Source organism: Adiantum capillus-veneris, chromosome 3 (assembly GCF_014529385.1).
Source record: "Adiantum capillus-veneris isolate H3 chromosome 3, ASM1452938v2, whole genome shotgun sequence".
In the NCBI taxonomy this organism is placed as follows: domain Eukaryota; kingdom Viridiplantae; phylum Streptophyta; class Polypodiopsida; order Polypodiales; family Pteridaceae; genus Adiantum; species Adiantum capillus-veneris.
Window position 1 is genome coordinate 60,180,181 of NC_140933.1, and position 5,371 is coordinate 60,185,551.

The following is a 5,371-nucleotide window of genomic DNA, read 5'->3' on the forward strand; positions in this document are numbered from 1 at the left end:
GCGAAGCAGACGCGTCCGCTTTTCTTTTCTTTAAAATCTTTATGATTCTTTGGCGAGTCAAATCCACCGCTCGTTGTGCTTCCACATTCCTCTCTCTTTGAGATTTCTTTAGCTGCTCTGCTTGGTTCATATCATCAGCCACTTCTTTCTCTTTTGTTCCTTCAGTGGACTGAGAAGATACATCCACTTCTGCAGCCTTTTGTTCCGCGGCTATCCTTTGTTTTTCAGCCTGTAATCGAGCTGCCTCTTCTATTCTTTCCTGTCTTTCCCTCTCGAATCTTTGTTTTTCTACTTGTTGTATTGCAGCAACTCTCGCTAATCTGTCAGCCCGCAAGTTGGTCCTTCTTTCCTCAACTCTTTGTTGGGCCTCTGCAGATATTTTTTGAAGGTTGGACTGCGGAATTGTACTTCTTTCCCTCTTTCTTTTCTCAAGTGGTGTGCTGGTGTCTTCCTCCTCGCTTTCTTCAAATTCCGATGGTCCTTTGTCTTTAGACCCTTGAGAGTTTCCTTCGTCTTCAGTCTTCGTCGTTTCTTCATCACTCGAGCTTTTGTTGGATGGCTTGGCTGAGCGCGATGATGTTGCGCTAGTGATCGTCCTTACTGAATGAGAAACTAGCTTTTCTTTTTGAATCAGGGCCGTTTGAGAACTGGCCACCGATAGATCTTCAATCATTCCCAAAGCTTGGTATGCTATTCTTGTTAGCATTGGCCCTGCTCTCATGTAGCTTTTGTTCTTTGCCAAGCCTTTCAAATTTGCTTCAACCAAGTTCTCCACGATGTAAGAACCATAATCGCAACAGATGGTTCTATTTTCAGTTGTTGCTAGAGCCATGACCACTGCGATTTGCAGGATCGGCTCGGTGTAGTGAGGAGGCTTTTGTACCCTGAAATGCTGAGAGATCAATCTCATCGGTAATTCTAGCTCACCGTATATCATGTCACTGTATTTGTACTTGTTTCCTTTTGCTTTGATAAATGACTTCTCGTTATCCAGTGACTTGGTCTTTGCTAGCAAGTCGTGTTGCCCTGGAAGGAAATGCAAAGCTTCATTGATGATTTCTTTTGTGATATTTACTTTCACCTTTGATCCATCCTTGTCAATGAGCATTGCTTTCCCATCATATTGTATCAAGCTCATGAGCTCGTGGGCCCTCATGTAGTCTGTTCCCCATGGCTGCAATCTAAAAAATTGCTCCAAATGCACAGCCCGCACGGCTTCTGTGACCTCCGGACTTTGGTGGAGATTCCATATTTCCCGTGCCATGATAGTCGTCTTTACCATATCACCATCAGCATCACTAAACTTCGCGATGAAAATGTGAGCAGGGATCTGAGCTAGTATTTCATCCGAGATGTGATCTTTTTTGTTTGTAGAGAGCTCATCCACCTCATATGGTGCTGATGTCCACTGCCTTGCTTGCTTTTGGCGAGGCATTCTGTGTCATTAGAATCACAAGCTGTCAGGATTTTTCTTTCGCAACCAATAGCATTTAGACTTTTAGTAAAAAGTAGTTCAAAAGTTAAAATTGATCATAAATTGAACAAATCTCATCCATTCTTGTCCATATTTTACCAGTGGGACTAGGAAGGCTAGAGCTATGATTGATTGAAATCTGAGACAAATATGGGCCTAAGGTACACCGATCGCGATCGTAGTACAGATCTGATCACATGAGTGGTTTGTTGATAGCTAGAGGGTCATTTTGGTCCACTCTGTCTTTTATTTGAACCACTTTTGAGTTTATAAGTCCCAATTGTGGGTTACAAGCGAGTTTTGGACTGGACTTTGATTTTTCATGGGTTTTTGATGTCTAGTTGGCTTGAAACTTGATGGTTGACTTGAACAAGATGTGTACAAGAGATCTGTTAGGTTTTGGTCAAAATTTGATGTTGAGGTACACTGATCGCGATTGTAGTACCTGGGTTTTTTTGGGTGAAAACTGGATGGCTTTGGTCCCCTATGCTTGCCTAGCCCACTAATGATTTATTTTCAAGTTTGGACTTAAAATGAACAAATTAGGGCAATTTTTCATTGTTTGACCTTATTTTACTAAGTCTAACCATATTGGGTTTTCCTGATGGATTCTCGTTGGAGCCTGGAGTTAGTTGATGTTAGTTTTTGAGCTTTTACTGCTTCCATGATGTGTTGCTATCATCAGCCTACTCCACTGTCTGATTTTGACTTGATCAGACACTTTTTACCCTGTCTTTGAAGATTTTCCAGACTTGTGCATTTTTCAGGCATTCTTTTGATACCAATGGGATAATTGGGCATCTCTAAGTTTCCTTTTAGTCTTTGACATTAGTTCGGCCAAATTCTTCCCTTGTGTGATCACTCGAGACTGAAATGGTCATCTCTGCCCCTATAGGATATTCTGAGCTCCATTCAGGGTTTTCTACTACTATGCTGACTCCTAGTCGGAAAGGTATGTCTTTCAAACCATCCGTCATAATTTTCAGTCAAATTTTGGTAGTTGTAGGTCAAATTTTCCCGATTCGGGTGTGTTTGACAAATTTGGCCCATTCTATGAGCAAAATTTGTGCATTTTCCATGAAAATTCTAGAGAGTGTATCCCTCACTGAGTTCTAAGCCTGGGCCAAGACAAAAGTTGCAAAACCTGCATCTGGGGACACCGATCACGATCATTGCATAGTTCCCAAATTGAGTTTTGATACTGCAGGTTGTTGGCGAAGCTGAGGCGATGCCTTTTGCAATTTCTGTGCCAAGTTTGGTCAGTGCGGTACACTGATCGCGATCGTTGTACCACCACCAAACTGAGATTTGATCACATGGCTTTGTTCTTGACATTGTGGAGCACATTGATGTGTTCTGTGCTTGAAAAAAGTTTTGTGCTTGATTTTTTTTTTTGTTATGATGCCTCTAAGGGCCCTTGACCTATTTGACTCAATCCGACTTTGATTTGATCCATTCGCCCGTTTGTGCAATGATTCGCGCTTGCATGCATAATGGAATTGATCTTTACTTGATAAGGAACATACCTGTGAAATCTGGTATGAAATGTTGGCTCCGATCGTCCGTACGGGGTAGAAATGTGGCAGCTCGCTCTAGGTCAAGAAGCTCTCTTCTTCTCTCTCAAAATGTGAAAATGAACAATGATCTAGAATTTGGCCTACCTGACCCATATCTTCCCGAGGTTTTCGTGACATAGGGTTGATTTTCCTTACCTTTGATCCTGATATAATCTACATACCATCTGTGGGTCGAACCGTTCATCATTCTGGCGTCGTATGACCATTTGATGTGATTCTGGCGAAATGTGGTCATGATCATTAAGGCTGAAATTCGACATCTTCAAATTAGCTTCATATCTTCCATGCTTCATAACCCTATCATGATACTTCGGCATTTAGAACTTGATTCCGACACTGTGGGTGATATTTTTTAATTTTTGAAAGATTATTAACGAAAATCAAACAAAATAAATTGAAAATACTTATTAACTAGCAAAAATTAGCCAACAATTATTATACTCACCCCTAAGCATAACTTTTCACTAGAAGCATTCCAATGCTCTAGAGTTTGTCATTACAGCTCATTATTATGCTGGTTGGATGATAAAAACGCTAAAAATACCATATTTTGATCAAATTTGTTCGAAATTGAACTCTAAAAATTGAAAAAAAACAACAAAATTGAACACACGCATTATGTACATATATACACGTTGGACCCCTCAATGGTCCTGACTGCTTCTAGATTCAACAGTTACTCCACCCTTCCTAGACTGAGTCGTCCCGAACAAAGGTTGTGTGCATGTGCATGGGTTTTGAAATCTGTGTCTATGCACGGCCGTGTAATGTGGCCGTATCCTCATGTTTGAGACAATGCATTGGGTAACAAAGTGCTATGCAAGATGCGGGGACTGAATGTAATTTTCAGTGGCTTTTGATGGCAAGGCTAGCTGTTTATGGAACAAAAGAGCTTGCAGTTCAATTGCTCTCTCCTTGATTCTTGGTGTTTTGATGGCAACTATTATTGGAACCCATTTGTATTCAGTGTTTTTGATAGTTGCAGATTTTAATGTAGGTTCCTGAATTTTCTTAGGTTTCCATTACCATTTTGTTAGTTCAAGCTTCCTATGTTGACTTTTTGGTCTCCCTTCGATCTTGGTCGCCAAATTGTTGGTTGTCTCCAGCTTTGGTTGCCATTTCCTCTCTGGATTAGCTCCTGAAGGTCTTTGATATGGTGTTGCTGTCGTCGCGAGTTGTGCCTTGGGCAACCATATCTGTCTCTGTTTGCTCTGCACGATTGTTTTCTTTTTCCATACTTTCTAAACAGCCGTTTTTGGTGTTTCTGGACGATGAGCAGATTGCTTTGTGTTGATGGGGATAATCGGCCACGAATTATCTGTTTTGGCGAATGGAGTCATGTACGTGCTGGAGTTGTGTGTGTACATCAGTGCATGTTCTGACCATTCGGTAACTGCATTGTACGTCCTCATCCATGAAACTCCCAAACATATTGATTCTCTCATTCCTCCATCTTTCATTACGAGAAACTGATGAGGACAACTATTTCCATCAATATTGATTGGTAAGTTTACTATGCCAATGTTGGCATTTTTGCCCCGTTTGCGGCTTGTAAATATCGTGTGGAATGCACTAGGGGTTCCTCGGTAAGCATCTTGTAAGTGGAGAAATTGACCACATTAACTCTTGCCCCTGTTTCAATCAATGCTCATTGATATCTACCATTCGAAAGTCTGACATTGATGCAAACATCGATTCCTATTTCCCATTGCTCATCAGTGTGAATTATAGAAAGAGGAATTTGAGCCTTATCTGCTGGTTGAGGAAGTCTTTGTTGTTGTAATTTCTGTTTCTGATTTAAAATCCTCATTCTGGCCTCCTCCTGTGCTTGAGCTTTTGTCTCATTTGCTTTGTTCTTGTGCTCCTTCGCAGCATGGATTTTTGCAAGCATCTCTGACGTTAGTGGTAGGTTGTACTTCTTTAATCTGCAGCCACTAATCCAATTAGGAATCTCCTCTCCCTCTAATGTCGCAAGCTTAATGGCACCACTAGATGATATGTCATGAATCACATAGGGTCCATTGCCTCACTTCTTGAGTTTCCGGGAATGTTGTTTCAGTGTATACATTAAGACGTAATCCCCCGTAGCAAATTACTTACTGATGACATGTTGGTCAAAGAATGATTTCATGTTTCGGTTTTGCGTGTAGATTGATGCAACTGCTCTCAACCTAGTTTCATCCAGTTTTTCCAGGTTATCTATTTTATTGGATAATTCATGGCCCGTCCATTCTAATTCTTTAGCTACCCTAAGTGTGGGGATAAGAAATTCAAGTGGAAAAATTGCTTGAATTTCATAAACCATGTTGAACGGAGTCGT